Consider the following 23,084-nt stretch of genomic DNA (forward strand, 5'->3'; position numbering starts at 1 on the left):
GATCCTGCCTCTTAAGAAAAAAAAAAATATCATTCCCACTTTACAGTTGAATACATTGAGGGATTGAAAGATGCGGTTGCTTGGCCAACACAGCAAATACGAGTGGAGACAAGACTGGAGCAAATGAACACAGGGGCCAGTCTGAAGGAGACTCTGAGCATAGTAGTTGCATAGTTGGTTGTTTTAACTATAAAATCTAAGAACTTCAAGTACACAATGGTTAATAGCTGGAAGGGATCTCTCAGCATGAAGATGAGTGTAGTCGCTCTGGTGACATTTGGAAAATTAACATGGCACGTAAAGAACCTAAACCATATTCACTGCCCGTAGTTAAATGAGGCAGGAGTCAACAAAATAGAGCCTGGTATTCATAGTCTAAAAAGATTTTTGACTTTTTTCTTAAAATTTTGTACGTAATATTAACAACTGATTATGCCACAGGAGAAAATTTAGTGCCCGAAGACTGAAATGTCTGTCTATAGTTATTGTAGTATATGACTGGTAAAGGGTATGTATTCCACACCCCCCACATGGGGCACCTGTGATATAGATTTAAGATTTTTAACTTTTGATAGTAAAATGACACCAGGGCATCCATGTTCTCCCTGAAATTGTGTCTCATACCGTATTTCTGGGAAGAAGTCTTCATTTCTTTGTTGTTATTCTGCTAGAAGGGCATGGGACACACAAAAAGGTTAAAAAAATACTGTTTTTGAAAAGCTAAATAACTGTGGTTCACTATCTCAAGACATTTGGCAAATCTCATTTTCCTACAGATGTTGTTGGACATAAATTGATGATTTCAAGAAGCAAGTAGAATATTCTGCAATGCTCAGTATTAAGGAGTTCATTGTGATCAGATGGGGCTTTGTCTAATTGAAGTATTTGAATTAACTTACACCGTAAAAGTGAAAGTGTAAAGCTTTGCTTTTCTTCCAAGCTAATCAATGAAGATTAATATTCTATGGGAACTTGATTTTGCAGATGGAGCCGAGCAGCACTGTTTTCCCTACCATTTTTTCCTCATAGTAAATAAATCATTTTTATTATACTGTATGAATTTACTTAGCTCTTTTAATAGCCTTTGTAAGAATAATGCTTCCTTTGATTATATTAAATTTTTAAATGTGTGCAGTCTGGAATAAAATTCTGCTGTTGGGGGAAGGGCAGTGAGAAAAGGCAGGGATACTGAATATATCAGCTTTATCAGCTTATTCTCTGTGTTTTAAACCAGATGGAGCAGTGTCTGAGTATCCTGGGAGTCTTAGGAGTAAAATACTAAGTATTTGCTTGGATTAAAATGGCTCATACCTGTGCCTTGTGTAAGACTTTCCTTCTGGGGAAGATGAGATTAGTCTGAAAGGGCCTGGTCTTTATAAAACTATTCTCATTGTTATTTTGTACCTTTTTCTTTATTCTTATCTTCAAGGTTCTGGCCAATCTATTTGATTTTTTCCTCCCAAAGGAGAGGAGTAAACTTTATAATTCCAGGGCTCACATCCACATGTATAAATTGATCAGCTGAATTGAAAAGCTGCTGACGGGCTGATTTAGCAGGTTCTGCAAGTGGTCTCATTCACAATTGATAAGCTGACTTCTCACCCTCAATTCTTGGAGGCTTAACCCCTTGAAGGACAGATACCATTTGGCCTATACAAATTGTGCTTTTCATGAGACAAGGAAAGGAGTCGGGGAGGTAAGTGTGTGTGAGAGAGAGATAAATTGATTTCATTAGAAACAAAAATATTCCATGATCTTATGCATTAGATCAAGTCTTGAAATATTAAAGTTCCTGGTAAGAAAATTCAGAATCACCAAAACCCTCTGTTTTTCCGTGTCAGTCATCTTGTACATAGTTAACAAACCAATTTATTTTTTTGAGACAAGGTCTGTCTCCCAAGCTGGAGTGCAGTGATATAATTTAGGCTCACTACAACTTCCACCACCTGGGTTCAAGAGATCCTCCAGCCTCAGACTCCTAAGTAGCTGGGACTACAGGTGCATGCTACCACACCTGGCCAATTTTTTTGTATTTTTTTTTTTTTTTTGTAGAGATGGGGTTTCGCCATGTTGGATAGGCTGGTTTCAAACTTCTGGCCTCAAGTGGTCAGCCTGCCTCAGCCTGCCAAAGAGCTGGAATTACAGGCACAATCCACGGAGCCTGGCCTAACCAACGATTCCTTTTAAAATACATTGTCCATCAAGTCAGAACCTTTAATAGCTCCTATTCAGAATCTATAACAGCTCTGCACTGTTTATGGATAATAAATAATGGCCAAAGTTGAAAATTTAAGGTTGTCTTAAATCTAGCCTCAGTATGTAAACTCTGTGTGTGTGTGTGTGTGTGTGGTGTGTATGTGTCCATCCGCAAATGGGTCAAAGTAAAAATCTCGTGGAACCTTGATTCACAAGACTCAGGTTTGAGCTTCATTTCTGCAATTTGTTACTTGTATGACAAAGGGCAACTTATCTGCTCTAGGCCTCTATTATTTATGTAACAAATACTAGTAATGATAGCAATAATGGGAATGATTGGGATATAATGCTACTTACCTGACTTAACTGATGTTTTCTGGAAAGAATCAGATCAGAGAGCATATCTGCAAGTGTTGGCACCCTCTGAAAAGCACTGCCAAGGTGATTGGTTGTTATTACATGAATTCAGGAGTGAGTCAGACCCATCTAACTGGAGTGAGAGAGAGCTTTGGGAGCTGGCCAGAATGGATAATTAATTTTTTCGATTGCTTCAGGCACACGTTGAACCATGGTCAGTTCAAATTTGAGCTCTCTACAGATATATACATTTTTAATTGGTCAACTAAATAAATACATAGATACATGAACACATGGAGTTTTCTGAAGAGACCTGGAGCCTTGCATGTTCTATGGAGTTGATTTGAATGGAGACACAAGAAGTCAACTCTCAGACATTTTGAGAAAGACTGGTGCTCTGTAGTTCTCTGTCTTTTTTGGGCTTTGAGGAGTTATCATACACTTTAATGAGAAACACTGTTTTGAAGTCTTTAAACAGTCGGATTCTAAGCAAAAGATAAGCGGTTTCCCTTCTTTCTCATCCACTTGACTTGTCCTCCTCCTGCTAGCAAAGTACTCCCACTTCCCTTTTGATCTAGGTATGTACTTGGTTGAATCCAATGCCATTGCTGACATTAAACCACTTAGATGTATTAAAAAAATGTTTTGCAATTACGCAGCTATGTCATCACATGATGAATGTGTGTGAGTGAATATTATGTTAGCATAGAGTGCCATGCTGTACAATGTCTTCTGGTCCAGTGTCCTTCCACCCAAGAAATACATTTTGGAGATCGTTGCATGTCAACGTGGAGATCTGCTTTGTTCTTTGCAAGGCTGCGTAATCTCCTATGTTATCAATGTCTTCTCTTTTTTTGTTGTTGTTGTATATTTGCTCCCTTGTTGATGATGGGCATTAAAGTTCCCTCCCACTACCAAGTTTCCACAGCTATTAGCAATGACACTCTCAGGTCATGCCTTGCAGTGTGCATGGGTTATTTCCTTTTATAGGATGTATTCCTAGAAGTAGAATCCTTGAGCTTAAAAAAAAATCACTTCTGCCTTTCGCATCATGAGTGCTTAGTGAATTTATAATTATTTGATCAATAATGAATGTGCAGTGGGCTTTTTGAGCAAAGAACTCTTACCTCCTACTTGGCAAAATTTTATCTCACCTCAGACTTGGGCTATTTTAAGAAAAAGAAAACCTGAAACTTTTTGAGTTTTTAACTCACACTTGTCCTTAAGAGATGAGAGTGGTTTTCAGAGACAGATCATTCTTTATGGGACATTGCTAAGGTTGCAAGTTATAAAATAATAAGGAAAGTGATTTTGTGCACATGAGTGTGCTTGTGTACACATTTTGGGGATTTTATATTCAAGCTAGAATGAATACCTGGGGGAGCTGCCATTTCATTATGGAGGTCCAAGGTCACCTATCTAACAGTTCTGAGTTTCTACCCCTGGGAAGGAAGTATATGTTCACTGTTCCCTTTAATAAAGGCACAGAAATGCACCATGCAGCCTACATGAAAGCATGAGTGAGTGCTACTCATTTTAAGAAGCACTCAAGCACTGTGAAAATTAACACTGGAACACGGTTCTGAATGAAAGTGACACCATGAGCCTAATGAGAAATTGAGTACCATCTATTTATCTCCTCTAGCCCAAGATCTTTCTCTTCTGTCATTTGAATGGTTCTGGAACGCCTTTCCTTCCTGGCCTGAGCTGTGCCTCACACCTTCTTCCCCTGCCTCGCTGGAAATGAAAGCCCTTGTGCCTTTTCCTTTCTGGGAAGTCCTGCTAGGTGCCTGGCAACTTTTCTTTCTGTTTTGTGTGCTTCTCTGTCTTGCTAACTCATCATCCTTAGTTTCAGGTGTGATAACTCTAGTGGTTCTCATGAAGCTAAATCATAAAGATCTGAGAAGTACACACTATGTGTTACTTGGTTTGTCTTAGAGCAAATCAAAATTTGGAAAATTGTCTGGGTAGGGTAAGGTCCCTTAGCTGTGAAGCGACTGGTGGTAGGAAGTGGAGAAGTGATTTGAGGTTGAAAATAGGGTAATAGTATGCTCTTTAGCCCCTTCAGGAATGCTTCTTCACCTTCGTCAACTCACTGAGTTTGTATTTGGAAAACATTCCAAAGCCTTTGCTTAAAAATCACGTGTTACTGCGTGTTCTCACTCATAGGCGGGTGTTGAACAATGAGAACACATGGACACAGCGAGGGGAGCACTACACACTGGGGTCAGTTGGGGGGAAATAGGGGAGGGACGGTGGGGGGTGGGGAGCTGAGGAGAGATAGCAAGGGGAGAGATGCCAGATGTAGGTGATGGGGAGGAGGGCAGCAAATCACACTGCCACGTGTGTACCTATGCAACAATCTTGCATGTTCTTCACATGTACCCCAAAACCTAAAATGCAATAAAATAAATAAATGAGAAAAAAAAATCATATGTTATATAATGTTCTTCCAGTAAGTTTCCAAGATACATATTCTTGTTAGCATTTAGTGCTACAACTTTTATGAAGAAAACTGGTATTTTTTAATTAACTGATGAAAAGGGATGTAAGTGAGGGGTAGACACTCCCATGTTAATGAATCTTGATGAGGGCCCCCAGCTACTCATGGAAAAATGTATTTTTGATTACTTGCTGTGGGCCAGAAATGTTGCTAGGCATTAAATACATGGAAGTGAATAGGAAATATGAAAGTCCTACCCACGTGGAGGTTATATTCTTATGAAAAATAGAAACTAATTCTATTGCTTTAGTTATCTATTGCTACATATAACCACCTCACAGTTGCAATGGGTCAGGAATTCCAAAAGCATGTTTGAGTAGTTTTGGCAGGTGTTGGCGGGAACTAAAATTGCATCAAGGCTCTATTGGAGGGGGATCTTCACTGAGCTCTCTCACTGGGCTGTTGCCTGAGATTTGTTGTCGTCAAATTTAGAGGGAACTGTCTGGAAAGCTGTTTCTGGACAAAGTACATAGTTCCTCCAGAATAAGCAATTCAAGAGAGAATGAGAGAGGGGGCACTCAAGACAGAGAATCAAGTTCCTTTTATTACCTGATCTTGAAAGTGACATTCCATCTCTTATGCTGCGTTCTGTTTATTCCTGTAATTAATTGATCTAGCCTGCCCTGAAGGGGAGGGAGTTACACAAGAGCAGGGATCACTGGGGACCGTGTTACAGGCTTTATACCACATTTATTAAATGCCCACCCTGGGGAGCACTGATGAAAGCATCAGACCACAGTGATGGGCATAATGGCCAATGCCACTTATTGGGGACTTAATTTTGTAACAGCTGTGTATCAAGGAGCAACCATTGTGCCAGGCACTGTACTAAGTGACCGTGTGGCGTTTCTCATTTAGTCTTTGTAACAGCCCTCTCTCAGCAGGTACCAGTCAGTACCCATTTTACAGATTAGGAAACTGAAGCACAGACAACAATGGCTTCTAACATTCTCTTCTCTATGTCATGCACTACATTTTTCTCCCATTCACCAGCCGCATTTTAGGTATCCATTCATTTTCACCACCTTCCTAAATATACAGAGAGAAAACCCATACAATAAAGCAATCAAATCCTGGCTATCCGAGCTGTTCTATCTGTCTCTGAAAGCCTAGGGTAAAGGAAAATTATACTCATGAGCACTTCGTGAGGTGTTATCCAAAGTCCTTTTGAGGCAAAGGTATTATGTTTCATGGCCATGGTTCCCCGTAGGGATGGCAATATTGCAGTGGAAGGCACCAACATCCCTGCTCATCCCAAACTCTCCTCTCAAACCAGTTTATTGAAATGAGGCCTCACTTCACAAGTAAATAAATAGTCAAGCTCTGGATTTGTTTCTGCTCCAGCTTACTGTATATTTCCATTTAATGAGTCCGTTAAAGCTTAAAACCAAACCTTTTGGAAAAGGAAAAGAAAACCCACAGCAGCTGTCCAGGGTAGCGGGAGTTGGAAAATGCAATTCATGTGACTTGGTGGAATGCCAGTGGAGCTGCCATTAGATTATTCACTAAGTAATACTCCGTTTACTGTTAAGGTAAGTGGAGACGGAGAGGGCTCTGGAGATGTCCGACCTGCATTTGGATGACAGATAGTGACCACCTCCTCTGTGCCAGGCACGGTGCTATGCAGAGGCATATAGTAGCACACACAGGACATAGAGCATCTCCTCAGGAGGTTTGTAGTCTCGTGGGAGTCATCAACACAAGATTTACATGATGTGTCTTGTGTGCTAGGGAGAGGAAGTTTGGGATTCCACTCCCTGTAATATAGGACAATATAACCTTGAGAAGAATCAGGCTGGGGAAGTCCATAGAGAAGGGGTTGTTTTTGCTGAGATATGTAAGCCAAGAGAGAGTTAGGGAAGTGAAGACAAAAGAGAGGACAGCTTGTCAAACGTCAGCTGTAAGTACTCAAAAGCAGCTAAAATCATGAAATATCTGCAGAACCGCAAGTAGTTCTGTGGAGTTGAAGAAAAGACAGTAAAGTGAGGGCTAGAATGGGAGGGCAGAGAGTTGGTGGGTGGGAAGAGTAGCTAAGTATTTTAGACTTTGTAACAAGTGCATTGACACATTTGAAACCAGTAGGGGAAGGCTGATCCTTTCAATGTATGAACAACCCAGCTTATAATGTTATTCAATTAGAAAATCTTCAGAGTATTTTTGATTCAGTGGCAATGTGTCAACAACCCGAAAATTTTATGTTTCTCTGTAAAGTGTGGGGGTGTAAAGAAAAGCAACAGCATGATTATTAAGAGCACAGCTTCTGGAATCAGAGATCGTGTAAGTTGGAATTCTAACTTATTCAATGGCTTAATGTGTGAGTTTAGGAAAATCTATTAATCTGTCAGAATCTATAGTACCCCATCTGAAAAATGGGAATAATAATTAATACTGAGCTCACAGAGCTTTTGAAAGGATTGTGTTAGGTTTTTACGCTGCATAACACATTACCACCTGCAGAAGCTTAACACTCTTTTGTTATCTCACAGTTTCTGTGTATCAGAAATTTGGGGATGGTGAAGCTGGGTTCTCTGCTTAGAATCCACTAGACTGCAGTCAGGATATCAGCCAGGACTAGGTTCTCATTAGACACACATCTGGAACAGGATCTGCTTTCAAGCTTCCTCGGGTTGCTGGCAGGATTCATTTTCTTGTAGCTGCAGGATTCATGGCTGCTTGCTTCTGAAAATCCAGAAACTGGGGGGGAGTGCAGATAGAGACAGAGACAGAGAGAGAGATCCATCAAGAGAGTTGCTATAATCTTATGTAATCACTTAGGTTGATTTCCTATCTTTACAATTGTGAATTGTGCTGCATTAAGCATGCACATGTAGGTGTCTTTTTCGTGAAATGGCTTATTTTCCTTTGGGTAGATATCCAGTACTGGGATTGCTGGATCAAATGGTAGATCTATTTTTAACTCTTTGAGAAATCTGCATGCTGTTGCGTACTGTTTGCTATAGAGGTTGTGCTCATTTACATTCCCACCAGCAACATATAAGAGTCCCGGGTCTCATCATATCCATGCTGACATCTATTGTTTTTTGACTATAACAATGGTCATTCTGACTGGGGTAACCTAGTAGTACACTGTGGTTTTAATTTGCATTTTCCTGGTGATTAATGATGTTAAACATTTCATGTTTGTTGTCCATTTGTACATCTTTTGAAAAATACCTGTTTAAGTCAGAGACTTAGAAGGAAGGAGCCTGGGAGGAGGAGGGTAAAGGATGAAAAATTACCTGTTGGGTACAAGGTATACAGTTCAGTTGACAGGTACACTAAAAGCCAAGAGTTTACCACTATACAGTTCATCCATGTAACCAAAACCCATGTGTGCCCCTGAAGCTAATGAAATTTGAAAACCTGATGTAATCACATACACATAATCACAGATATCTCATCACCTCTGTCATATTCTATTGGTTAGAAACAAGTTTTGGGTCCTGCTCACATTCAAGGAGGAATTAGCAAAGGCATGAATGTTAGGATGTGGGGATCATGGTGGGAAGAATCCTCAAGGCTGCACACCACAAGAATTTGGTAAAATAATACACAGAAGGACAGGAAAGAAGTGTATAGCTCTGTGAAGAATTGCCAGGGCACAGAAAGAGAGAATGGAGGAAGAATATGCCAAATAGAACACATAGAGAGCTTGTTCACACCTCTTAACTATTGTTGTTACAGTTGTGATATGATTTTAGGAAGATGTGGCAGACCGTTTCTGTGACTTTGGTAGCAAATGTATATTGGATGTACTTGATTACTCAGTTATGTGGGCCAGAGGACACTCATGGGGAGAGATCAAGGTTACCTTTCGCAGGCGGGGCATTTCGTAACCGAATAAAACCCAGCCAGTAAAAGCAAGCAACACGCTAAATCTAGGCAGATGTTGCAATGTATGTATGCTCTTGATCTGAGGAAGATCACACATTTAAGTCAGACTAGAAACTTAGACCACACAAATCCCACCCACAAGCAATGCTCTATTACTATATGCAGAAGCAGTAATTTTTTGTGTACATGCAAATATGCATATATGTTTGTGTGTGTGTAATTGACTAGCTATCCTCATGTCTCCCTATGATGAATGATGTATTGATTCATCAGACTCTTTGGACACCTACTCTGTGGTGAGCATGATGTCAGCCTCTAGGGATAAAGAGTAAAAAGTGCAATAAATGAACTACCTTCAGGAAGCTCAAATTATTGTGGCAGTTAGAACAAGTCAGCTGACAACTGACAGTTCAGAAATCCATGGGGCACTTCCATTTCGAGTAGATGGGACATACTGAGGGCAGTTCCCAACCTGTCTCTTTGCTTTGATATGTTTCACTACATATCAGTCAAAGTGAACTTCAGAGAAAAAAGCAAAACACGAAATCCCAAACATACAGCAGGACATTATGTAATTATACGAGGGCGAAGTCACCAAAAAGACAAAACAATCCTAAGCAATCTTCATTGTTTATGCACTAACTGTGAAACTTTAAAATAAAGCCCAAACTGATAGAACTGAAAAGAGAAATGGAGAAATACACAAACATAAGTGAAGTCTCTCTCAGTGTTTGGTAGAATTACTATTGAGAAAATTAATGAGGCTATGGAAGTACCCAGCAACACCATCAGCCAGAAAAACATAGTTAAAATGTATAATCATCTAACAACAGCAGGATGTCTGTGCTATTCAAGTCCACATGAGATTTTCACCAAGATAAACCATGTTCTGTATTATAAAAAAAAACTTAACGAAGTTAAAATAATTCAAATCATATAGTTGTTTTTCTCTGACAAAATTGAGTTAAACTAGAAATCAGTAACGTAATATAAACTGGAAAAAATCTAAAAGCACTTGGATATTAAGCAGCAAAGTCTAAATCACCCATAGTTCAAAGAGGAGGTCTCAAGGGGAGTTATAGAACTTAAATGAAAATAAGTTTTACAAAACATATGGTAGGAAACCGAAGCAGTGCTTAGAGGGGAATATATAATACTAAATGCTTATATTAGAAAATAAGAACATTCTTAAATCAGCAATGTAAGTGTGTATCATAAAGTATTTAAAAAAAGCAAAGCAAATAAAGAACAAATAACAAATACATGCAAACAGAAAGAAAGGAATACTAAATATAAGATCAAAAATGAATGAATTTGAAAATCAAAGAGCAATCAAACCTAAATCTGGTTCTTTCAAAATATAAATAGAAGTGATGAATCTATTCTTCACTTTGCCAGCAAGACTGAGAAAAAGCAGAGATGACAAAAATTACAAACATCATACAAATTTAAAAGATTATAAGGAAATAATACAAATAATTTATGCACATAGCAATTTACATGAAATAGACTAATTTCTTGAAAACCATTACTAAAACTTATCCAAAACAAACTAGATAAGCTAAATGGTTCAATATACTTATTTAGAATATCCTGCCAAAATAAACATTTTCAGAGACAAATGGTTTCACTGCCTATTCCACCAAACATTTAAAGTTGGGGGAAAAAAAAAAACAAAAAAAAAAACAAAAAAACTATACACAGTCTCTTCCAGAAAATAGAAGTGGAAGATATACTTCCTAACTCAATTTATGAGTCTAACATTAATCTGACACCAAAACCAGGCTATATATAAATTTATATATCTATATATACATAAATATATATATCATGGAACACATAAAATATAGAAAAATCATAACATAGCATGACCGCATACCATTAATCCCAGGAGTGCAAGGCTGGTTTTATATTTAAAAAAAAAATGTAATGTACCATATTAACACAATAAAGAGGAAAATGAGTACATGATCCTATAAAATAGTGTTGAAAAGTTATTTGAAACAAAGTTCATGTACATTGATGATAAAAACTCTCAACTAACTAGAAATGGAAGGAGCCTTCCTTAACTTGGTAGAGGACATCTACCAGCAACTCCATAACTAATATTATAATTACTGGTGAAAAACGGAGTGTTTTCTCCAGTAGAACGGGAACAGGGGAGGAGTTCCACTCTCACCACACCTATGCAACACAGTACTGGAAATCTTGCTCACTGCAGTAAGGAAGAAAAAGAATTAGAGAGCATATTGATTGGAAATTAATATATAAGGGCATCTTTATTCACAGATAAAATAATTTTCTATTTATAAAATATTAAGAGACTCTAAAACCTCTTAGGTGAAAACACAAATATCAATCTATATACTAGGAAAGAACATTTGGAAGCCAAAACTTTAAAACAAACCATTTATAATAGAAAGGAAAAATGAAATACTTAGCCATAAATGTAGTAAATGTATAAGAGATCTTTATGCTGAAAACTATAAAATCTTTGTGAAATTTTGAAAAGGAATATAAATAAATATATACATAGATTTAAAGACTCAACATAGTAGGAGTATTAATTCCATTCAAACTGACATATAGGTTTAACACAATACAAATCAAAATGCTAGCAGGTGTTTTTGTAGCTATAAACTTGAAGATTCTAAAAATTATAAAGAAAAATAAAAGAGTAATCAAAATAAAAAAGAATAAGATTAGGTGAATATATCTAATTTATTTTATATAAGCCTATGGCAGTAAAGATAGTGTAAACTGGTAGAGGAATAGACACATTAATCAATTGGACAAAATAGAGATTCCAGAAATAGACGCACAAAAGTATACTTAATTAAATCTTAGAAAAGGTACAAAATCAAAGGAAAAATGATTTTGTTTTCAGCAATTTGTGTTGGAATAATTGGAAACACCTTTGCAAAATCGTATATCTTACACAAAAATTAACTCAAAATGGATCACTGATGTAAACAGAAAATGTAGAACTATAAGGTTTTAGAAGAACACATGGATAAAATATTCATGTCCAAATGAGTTAAAATAAGAGTTTTTGGTCATGACACCAAAGGCACAATATCACCTCCCTAAAAAGGTTAAATTTGACTTAACAAATTGTTAATAAATTATATGTGAAGGACTCTGTTAAAAGACAAGACAAGAATCTGGAAAGAAATATTTGTAAATCACACTTAAAAAATGTTCATTATTTAGAATATATTTTCAACTCTCAAAACTCAAAAGTAAGAAAGCAAACAACCTGTTTTAATAACAAGTGGAAAAAGACATGAATAGATACTGCGAGTGTATTCATATTCCTTTCTTACTGGGTTCTGGGTAGGGGGAGAAGAGGATATTCATAAGGCAAAAAAACCCAAAAAACAAAAAAACCCTTGACAAGTTAACATCATTAGCAGTTCAGCAAATGCAAATTAAAGCCAGGGTGGGATACCATTAAACACCTTAGTAGAGGCATAATATAAAAAGATATTGACAGTATTTAGTTCTGTCAAGGATTCAGAGAAACTGGACTTCTAATGTACTGTGAATGGGAATGTAAAATGATGCAGAGACTTTTAAAACATTTTGACGGTCTATTACAACGTTAAATAAATACTTACCATAGAGCCTAGCAATCCCATTCCTAGGTTTCTTACCCCGAAAAATGAAAATATGCATTTATAAAAAACACATAGGTCAGGCGTGGTGGCTCACGCCTATAATCCCAACTACTCAGGAGGGTGAGGCAGGAGAATAGCTTGAACCAGGTGATGAGCTGAGATCATACCACTGTACTCCAGCCTGGGTGACAGAGTGAGACTCCATCTCAGAAAAAAGAAACACACACACACACACACACACACACACACACACACACACACACGATTGTGTATAGCAACTCTGTAATAGCCACCCAGAAACAAGCCATATGTCTTCAAATAGATGAATTTGAAGTTTTACATGTACATGTGGAATACTACTCAACGATAAAAAGGAACAACTATGGATACAGGCAACAAAGTGGATCTATTTCAGAAGAATTATTCTAAGAAGCCAGTCTCAAGAGATTATGTACATATGTTTTTTCTGTTGTTTAATCACCAATAATGAATTTTTATTATATGCAACCAAGTACAAGCCCCGACCAATAGAATCTATGGACTCATGAGATCTTCATCTGGGTCTCAGTCCCCTTCTCACCAAATTAAGACTCAGGGTATAAATCCATTCATATGACATTTGCAAGAAACAAAGCTGTAGGTTTGGAGAAAAGACAGTGGTTGCCAGGGATTAGGGGTTGAGGGGAGGGTGATTGCAAAGGAATACCACAGGGGAGTTTGTTGGGTGATAGAACGCTTCTGCTTCCTAACTGCACAGCAATCAGAATCTATACATTATATTAACATTTATGAAATTGTACATCCAAACTTTCAAATTTGATATATTAATTTAAACAATAAAATAAATGCAAGTCTATAAATTATACGAGCATAAAGTTGACACATATTTTTGTTGTTCTCTCTCAGCACATAACATCATTCCTGGCAAACATTATACATTTTAAAATATTTGGTGATTGAATGAATGGAAGAGTGAAGAATTTCTGTTGTTATTATTATTTATGTATACATATTTTTTGAGACAGTGTCTTCCTCTTTTGCCCAGACAGGAGTACAGTGGTGCCAACACAGTTCACTGTAGCCTTGACCTCCGGGGTCATGTGATCCTCCTGCCTTAGCTTCCTGAGTAGCTGACACGACAGGTGCACCCCACCACACTGGCTAATTGTTTTAATTTTAGTTGTGATGCGATCTTGATGTACTGCTCAGGTTTGCCTCAAATTCTCGGCCTCAAGGGGTCCTCCTGCCTCAGCTTCTCAAAGTGCTGGGGTTACAGAAGTGAGCCACCCCATCTGGCAAGAATTACCTTTTAAAAGCTATAAGTTAGGAGCTAGTTTAGGATAAATACGGTGACCACTTGGACATATATATTTATATGGTATGATGATACTTTACATCTATAGATTACTAATAATTTATAAGGCAGACTGTTTTGTATTTAGAGTTTGCAGTATAAGAAGAAGAGTTTTGCATGGGGGTAGGGCTGTGGTCCTTTGATCCAGTTTCTGTTTTAAGAATATCCCACAGCCTGCAGTGGGAAAGGGAAAGTGGAATCTGTAAGTTTTAATTAATGCTACTTCAGAGATTATTCTTCTACATAGATGTTTGTGCATATGATGTCTACCTATTTAATTCTAAAAATGAAATTACTAGATCAAAGGTTATATACATTTAGAAATGTTACACGTATATTATATGACCCTCCCAAATGGCTACAGTGTTTCATACTTTTACTAAGTCTCAGGAGAGTTTTCAATAGACTTCTACATAAAATAAAAGCTGATGGCCTAGTGGCTCATATCTTTAATGCCAGCACTTTGGGAGGCCAAGATGGGAGGATTACTTAAGCTTAGGAGTTCAAGACCAGCTTGGGCAAAAAATTTAAAAAAATACATTCCTGGGTATAGTGGTATGTGTGCCTTTGGTCCCAGCTACTCAGGAGACTGAGCTGGGAAGATCATTTGAGTTCAGGAGGTTGAGACTGCAGTGAGCCTTCAAGATCACATGACTGCACTCTCATCTGGGTGACAGAGTGAAGCTCTATCATAAATAAATAAATAAAGCTGATACAGTATCTGTAATTTGAATTATACACTGTATGCTTCCCTCCCTCCCTCCCTTCCTTCTTTCCTTCCTTCCTTGAGTAATAACTGATGAGTTTTCTGATAATGTATTCACCAACAGGATAGCATATGATAGACCTCACTTTACGTCCTACCCCAAAAATGTGAACATCACAATAATCCAAAATTTCCCTACAAACACAAACAAACAAACAAAAACAACTCTGTACCATGTATGTAAAAGGTAGCTGGCTTCAGTTCAGTGATTTTTCAATGAGGAATGCTGCACTTCCAATGAAAACAGACAGCCAGTGTAGAAACAGTTCCTATCCCATTTCTACTGTATGACTCTGATTCATAAATTACTAAAGTGTATTCCTGAGAAATAAATATTTCACCAGCCAGTGACAGACTTATGAGCTAATTAAAATCTGAGCCCTGGAAGAAGTGGTGCCATTAGCTCAATTCACGGGACTGGAAAGTATGTGTCTGCTCACTGACTCAGAGGTAGACGTTTACATATGGGAAGGAGGGGGCTGGCTTATTAAGAACAACATTTGGGTTTGGATGAAGGGAGCTCTCTGTCAAACCTGAGATATTTAAAGAAAAGCCATAATAACAATATGGGAGGTTTCTTTTGCCCATGACAAGAGGAAGATCATACTACATGGTGGTTTTAAGTGTCAGGGGTTGGGGGGATCACACTGTTGAGTTCAGATCCCGGATCTGCCATTTAGCAGAGGTAGAACTTTGGGGGTGATGTTCAGCCTTTCTAAACTGCAGCATCCTCCTTGGTACCATGGGTATAGGAATCCGCAGAGTGGCATGTGTATAAAATGAGATACTACATGCAGCTCCTCAAAAGAGCGGTAGGCAAATACTTGCTCAATAGATGGAAGACACCTGTCATGAGCGTTGACTGTTATATCCACAAGAAGTCATGTTTCAACGTCCAGTTTTCTGTTAAAGATTTCCAGCCTGTCGGATGCTAAGAAGTTGTCTAGTGTGAAGTTTGTTCCCTCAGAAAATGTGGTTAATACTCATTTTTTGATGACTTCTGATGTGCCAAGTCACAGATGGTGCTAAGCATTTTACGGTCACCATGTCATTTCATCATTACAATAACATAGACGATGGATATCATTAATTCTACAGAGGAAACTAAGGAACAGCAACGAGTTATCGGCTCTAAAATTTAACCCAGGTTCGTTTTTCTTTTTCCTTTCTTTATTTTGTTTTTTATATTTGCCTAGATTCCCTTTATTTCACACAGTAATGCAAATTATGAGGCCAAGGTTATGACCTCAAACAATGAAGGTTTAATTTACATGGACAGCTGAGCATGGTGGCTCGCACCTATAATTCCAGCACTTTGAGAGGCTGAGGCCGGTGGATTACCTGAGGTCAGGAGTTCAAGACCAGCCTAGCCAACATGGTGAAACCACATCTTGACTATAAATACAAAAGTTAGCCAGATGTGGTGGCAGATGCCTATAATCCGAGCTACACAGGAGACTGAGGCAGGAGAATCACTTCAACCTGGGAGGTGGAGGTTGTAGTGAGCCGAGGTTGCACCACTGAACTCCAGCCTGGGTGATACAGCAAGACTCTGTCTCCAAAAATAAATAAATAAATAAATTTATGAATAAGCTTTCTTCTCCATGAAAATAATATGTGTTACTTCACACCTGTTTTAACACACACAAAATCCCCACCCTGTCTGGCACCAATACAGTTAACGTGCAATATTAGGTACAATTTCCATTTTATTTTTGTCCAGAGAATAGTCTGTCTTCAGTTTTGAAGGACTCAGCGCCTTACATGGGCTTTGTTGGGGGTTGTGGGGCAGCACCCGCAGGTCTAAATTGGAATGGGGGTGTTCAGTCCTTGGGAGCTTCGGGAGATCTATTCCTGACTACTTTGCTGTGAATTGCATAACTCACATGGTAATGTTGCTTCACATACAGCATGGGGAACACATAGGCTTCAAAGACGCTCGCTTTAGAAATGTCCCTGACTGCTGCGGCCTCCACCATATTTCCAGTGATGAATTTCCTAATGGCCTTGTCCTCAGGCACGCATCTGACACTGCAGCGAGTAGGCTGAACATGTTCATGGCCCTTTATGGCGTGACTGTTCTTTTTTTCTTTGTCATCTTGGAGGCATGGACTGGAGACCTCAAGTTGTTATTTTAAAATTATATATATATTTGGCTGGGTGCATTGCCTCACACCTATAACCCCAGCAGTTTGGGAGGCCAAGGCATGTGGATCACCTGAGGTTGGGAGTTTGAGACTAGCCTGGCCAATAGGGTGAAACCCCATCTCTACTGAAAATGACAAAAATTTTAGGTGGACATGGTGGCGGGTGCCTGTAACTCCAGCTACTTAGGAGGCTGAGGCAGGAGAATGGCTTGAACTCAGGAGTTTGAGGTTACAATAAGCCAAGATCGCACCACTATACTCCAGCCTAGGCGTGACAGAGCGAGAGAAAAAAAATTATTACAGTCCCAAGAGAAAGTCTGATTGGTCCTTCCTAGACCCCTTTTGTTTAAACAGCTACGACTGAGGGGTGCACTTCATGTGGTCATGAATGGTGGTCAGTGTTCTACCCCTGAGTGTGATCACAATTTCCGAGAAAGTCTCTGTGAACTAGCCACAGATACCTTCCAGAAGCATAAAATTATTATTCAGCATTCTCCATATCTTCCTTTATCCATGGTTTTGTCAGCAATACGTAATATTATCCATAGTACATGTGACACTGTGTTTGCTTGGTTGCCAGAGAGGAGATAAGGTTAAAAATAACAATCTCAGGTCTGGTTATAAGCATTTTATAAATAACCTATTTGATACTTATTATCACCCTTTGCACTTAGCCACCATTACTCTATTTTATACCAAGGTAAGGAGAAAGAAAGATGTTAAGAAACAGCAGTTTTGGATGACAGGGATTTACTTACAGGTCTTCTAGAATACGGTGTGTACTGTATGTGTGTGTGCACGTGCACACACCTGTGTGTGTGTGTGTGTGTGTGTGAATGCGTGTGTGTGTGTGGTGGGAATGCCTACATTCTGTACGAGGGTGTGAATAAGTTGAGAGAGTCAGCAGTAACGGAGATGACAATTTAGGATGTGGTGATGATTTCTGATGTCAAGTTAAGTGCATAACCTTGGAATGAATGAGTTTCTTTCAGAAGACTTTGGGTTGTATACACTTCAGAAATGAGCCCTTGTCTTCTACATTTTTGTCACAGCCCCATGGAGGCAGGCTGAAGCATGGCACATCTTGTTAGGATGACCTGACTGAGAGCAAAGATCATTTGTAAGCATTAAGGACTTCATGAAGCAGTGTATTAATCAGACACTTTTGATTGCAAGCAACAGAATCACAGTGCAGCTGATCTTTTGTTTAGAAGGGGGAGTTCATTGGCTTCCACAACTGCAAAGGCCTGAAAGAGGCTGGTTTCATATGCACAAATAAGCGATTTGAAATCTGGTTCTTTGCTGTTTCTTGGCTCATCTTTTCAGTGTTGACATCATCCTCTGACAAATTCTTCCTTACTGGGGGCTCAAAGTGATGTAGCAGCTCCAGGCTTATTTTCTATGAAATGGGCTGCTCTGGTGAAAAGCAAATACCTCCTTCTTAACCATTCTAACAAGAAGAATAAAACCCTCAAAGATTTGCTTTCAAAAAATAATAGCATGTATTAAGTGCCAGACACTAAGTCCTTTTTTATATACGAACTCTATTGTTTCCTTGAGTCCTCGCAATAATTCTGCAAGATAGGTACTATAATTAACCCCATTTTAATATGATAAAATTTAGTTGTGGAACAGTTGTGTCAGTTAGCTCTTGCTTTGTAATGAGCTAGTTCCAAGCCTGGTGGCTTCAAAGTGTGACGATGAGTCCGAAGTTGGCAAACCTAGAGAGCCTGAATCCTCCAGCGTGACATCAGCAAGGATAGTTCAGTTCCATACATGTATCTCTCACATGTCCCCCAGCAAGCTAGCCTGTTTTGCCTAGTGAGGCATAGATGCAGCAGTGAGCTGGCACAGATGTACAAACGCAAAGGGCAAAAGTGGTCAAAGCCTTGTGAGGCTCATGCTGGGAACTGGCACATTCTCATTTCTTTCCTATTCTTGTTGCCAGAACATGTCACAAGTCCAGTTTGGATTCAGAGGGTGAGGAAATAAACTCTCCCACTTCATGGTAGGATGTTCATGGTCACATTCCTTGGACCAGCACTGGGGAAGAATCAGAGGGTATTTTTGTAGTCAGTCTATCATCATGGTAATTAAATTTGTCCAAAGTTACATTTTTAGCAGGATTCAAACCAGGGAAGTCTGGCTCCAGAGTACAAGTTCTTCCTCATTACAGTGTTCTTTGTATAGTTGTTATTGGTTCAGCTTGGATAGTGACCTCACATGAACCAATCATTTTGGCCAGGAAAATGAAGTGTTTCATTGGTTAGATTTGGGTCCTGACTTCATCTCTAAGATGAGGTCCAGGAGTCGGCCCTACCTAAACCTTGGGTACTAGAAGTGGCATAGAATCAATAGCTCAAAGGAAAATTATTTTCAGAAGAAGTAATGGATACAGATCAGGCTACAAAATAATATCCCCCCTGATGGGGATATGCTAGGGGCAACTGGGTAAATTTCAAGGATAAGGCTATGTCATGACACTCTTGGATTGCAACGGAGAGACATAATTTGCTCTATTTACTGGGGAAGAAGACTGAGGAGTTACAATTGGCTTTAGGTGTCTACTTTTGGTGGAGGACTAGATCATGATGAGGATAATGTGGACATTAGGAAGAGGGGCCTTGTAGGATGGGACAGAGATGTCAAATTTCAAGTGCCTGGGAGTCCCCAAATAGGGTTGTGTGTATCTGTTTTTGAATTACCAGGAGGCGGTACAACTCCTAGCTGCAAAGAGACATTGATCACACTAAAAAAAAAAAATGAGTGAATGGTTAGGTAGATGGATGGATGATGGATGGGTGAGTGGGTGCATGGCTAGATGGTGGATGAAAAAGTAAGCAGCGAATGACCCTCTACATGATAAGTGGAACCCTGCTTTGCTTTCCATTTCCTGCTTCAAATCTTATTTGCCAGCAATAGCAAATTGGATATATGTTCCTCTACTTCCATCTATACCTGGCCTCTAGTCTTCCTCATTTTTGAAGTTTTTTTTTTTTTTTTTTTAAGACAGAGTCTGGCTCTGTCACCCAGGCTGGAGTGTAATAGCATGATCTTGACTCCCTGCAACCTCTGCCTCTGGGGTTCAAGCAATTCTCCTGCCTCAGCCTCCCTGGTAGTTGGAATTAACAGGCACACGCCACCATGCCCAGCCAATTTTTGTATTTTCAGTAGAGATGGGGTTTCACCATGTTGGCCACGCTGGTCTTGAACTCCTGACCTCAGGTGATCCACCCATATCAGCTTCCCAAAGTGCCAAGACTGTAGGTGTGAGTCATTGTGCCTGGCCTGAAGAGTCACTAATTTTCAGCCAGCTGGATGGGTTAAGTGTTTGTCCACTACGCTCTAGAAATTCTCTGAGCATATTCATATTATTACACTTAACCTTTCTGTGAAAGACCTCCTTTTAGGCAAAAGGGATCCTCACTGTCTTACCCATTGCACTACTCTAATGCCTAACACAGAGCCTGGCCCAGAGAGAGTGCATGGCAAGTATATTCCAAATGATGGAATGAAATGTTCAGTCAGTGTGCAAATAACATGCATTGATAAGAATATATAGGGTCTACGGTGGTGATGTTGATTTTATAGCCAGTGACATCTCCTGGCCAAATTCTTTGCTTTTAATATCATGCTTAAATTTTGTCAATGCATTTCTAAAAATGGAAGGAAACCGAGTGGGCCACAAGAACACTGCCAGTTTTCTGACGTCATTCATAATCTATCAGGCAATCCCGGAGTACCAGTAAGAACAGATTATGATGGACAGTGAGACAGCACTGCCTTTGGTTTTATCATCAGCCCTGGATAGAGAAGATGCAGCACCTGTAAGTGAAGATGATCAGTTCTTCCATTTCTAAAGAGATGGGTATCTTGAAAGTTAGAAATTTGTGTCTTTGAATTGCCTCTTTAATAATAAGAATCATAGCTCCTGGCCTGGCGTGGTGGCTTATGCCTGTAATCTCAGCATTTTGGAAGGCTGAGGCAGGCGGATCACTTGAGGTCAGGAGCTCAAAACCAGCCTGGCCAACATGGTGTATCTCCATTTCTACTAAAAATACAAAAAATTAGCCAGGGTGGTATTGCATGGCTATAGTCTCAGCTAATCTGGAGGCTGAGGCAGGAGAATTGCTTGAACCTGGAAAGCGGAGGTTGCGGTAAGCCAAGATCACACCATTGCACTCCATACTGGGCATGGCAGTGAGACCGTATCTCAAAAAAAAAAAAAAAATCACTTCTGCTTAGGCAGTGCCTACTTGCATTTTAGGTTATAGCTGGCCACTTTACATCTATTGCTTCTGCTCCAATAGGTTTCATAATCTCTTTTTCTTGGTTGAGGAAATGAATACCTGAGAGTATGGAATAAACTCACCATAAGCAACTTGGCTAGCAAGTGATTGGAGCTGAGGTTTGAACCGTGTTCATTGGACTCTGAACACTGCAGTCTTTCTTGTATACTATCCCTCAAGCAGGGAGTTGGGCCTAGATGAGATGACAGAGCTTCCTTAGCATACGGTCAGTATTTTCTTTGCAGCAGACAGTAAGCCAAGCATAACCTCATACATCTGACCAGAGACTGCTGTACAATTTGGCCTCTGGAGTAGCCGGAATTACAGGTGCCTTCCATGACACTTGTCTGATTTTTGTATTGTTAATAGAGACGGGGTTTTGCCATGTCAGCCAGGCTGGTCTCGAACTCCTGACTTCAAGTCATCTGCCCGCCTCAGCTTCCCAAAATGCTGGCATTACAGTCGTTAGACACTACATCCGGCTAGCGTCTAAGTTCTTAATCATTATAATGTTCTTTATCTTTATACATATTTTAATTGAACTCCTATGTTCACTGCAGTATTATTTATAATAGCCAAAAGAGGGAAGCAACCGAAAGGTCCATTGAAGGAGGAAAGGTTAAAGAAATTGTGATACATACAAACACATACATGCACACATACACAATCACTCACTTTATCTTGAGTAATGTACGACAAGTGTATTTTGATAGAAGTTTTTAATTCATAGTGCCTTGCATAATGGTCAGAGGTGCACTTGTTTGTGAAGGTGGAAATAAACTATTTGTAAAACTTAAAAAAAAAAAAAAACCCACACAAAATGGAATAGTATTCAGCCCTGAAAAATACGGGCAGCTTGCCATACGATTTAGCATGGATATTCCTTGAGGACATTATGCTAAGTGAAATCAGCCAGTCACAAAAAGACAAATACTGCATGATTTCACTTGTAGAGCGCTTTAAAATACTGAAACTCTTAGAAATAGTAGGCTTATCAAAATTGAAAAAAAAAAAAAAAAGAGATGAATCCAACAGTAACTACCACAAAGCAAGAGAATGCTGCAACGTGGTGATAAATAGGTGCCCTGACATGTGCATAAAAATTGTGCCCATTTTAAACAGGATACATTTTTTCCCTGTGATCTGATGAAACTGCAAACTAGATTCAGAAAATAAACCAGAACATAAATGAATACCCAGAAAATTTTGTGCCTTGGCATTTTCTTGACTTTCAGAAGTGATCTTATTATGGCAAAACTATTTTTTGATATTATGATTTGTATCCATCAAAAATACAGGTTTTGATACCAGGATGCATGACCTAGAAAGAGGTTTTAGTGTCAGATTCTCAATGTTTTTGAAGTGAAGAGAGAAAGAGACAATGTATCACTTAAAAAAAAATTATATTCAATACATGACAGAATTTTATATTTTTAACAAGATATTGTTTTGTATATAAGCCATGGAGAATACACTTGAAAAGCTTTGGCTGTTGGGATTTTTGGTGTCCAGACTCTTGTTTCTATGAATCAGAGCATTCCGATGTGGGATGGGCATACTGGGTGAAGATCATTGCAATGCTCATGTTTTTCCAAAGAGAAGCAGTTTAAGTCATTTAGTAGCATTTGAATAAAAGCAAGACTTTTAGAGGCAATTCATTAATTTTGGTAGTTTTTGTCGCACCCAGGAGAGAATCAAGGACAAGAGAAGGAGAAGAGAGAGAATGGTCCTTATCTTAATTTAAAGCTGAGAGAAATACACATGATTAATACCAAAAAGAAACTTTCCATTTCGTTCATAGAAGTATCCTTTTAGAGCTTTTCTGCATTTGTAGAAAGTGAAAGGAATAAAATATTTGCAAAGTGGTATTTTTCTGTGTCGTGCTCATAGTTTTATTAGACCTACAATAACACATCATTAAGGAAAAATAATAATTGATCTGCCGTGGGAAAAAAAAGAATGACTAACACAGCTTCTTTGCTGTCAGCCCTCTTGTCCTCCAAAACATAATGCTCATT

The 23,084-nt window shown here is 38.9% G+C and overlaps 1 protein-coding gene across 1 annotated transcript in view; it reads left to right on the top strand.

The window, feature by feature from the left end:
* Nucleotides 1–23,084, top strand: part of RBFOX1 (RNA binding fox-1 homolog 1) — a 2,532,432-nt gene that overhangs the window by 1,913,348 nt on the left and 596,000 nt on the right.

Source organism: Sapajus apella, unplaced genomic scaffold, assembly GCF_009761245.1.
Source record: "Sapajus apella isolate SASKATOON/1434 unplaced genomic scaffold, GSC_monkey_1.0 scaffold99, whole genome shotgun sequence".
Classification (NCBI taxonomy): domain Eukaryota; kingdom Metazoa; phylum Chordata; class Mammalia; order Primates; family Cebidae; genus Sapajus; species Sapajus apella.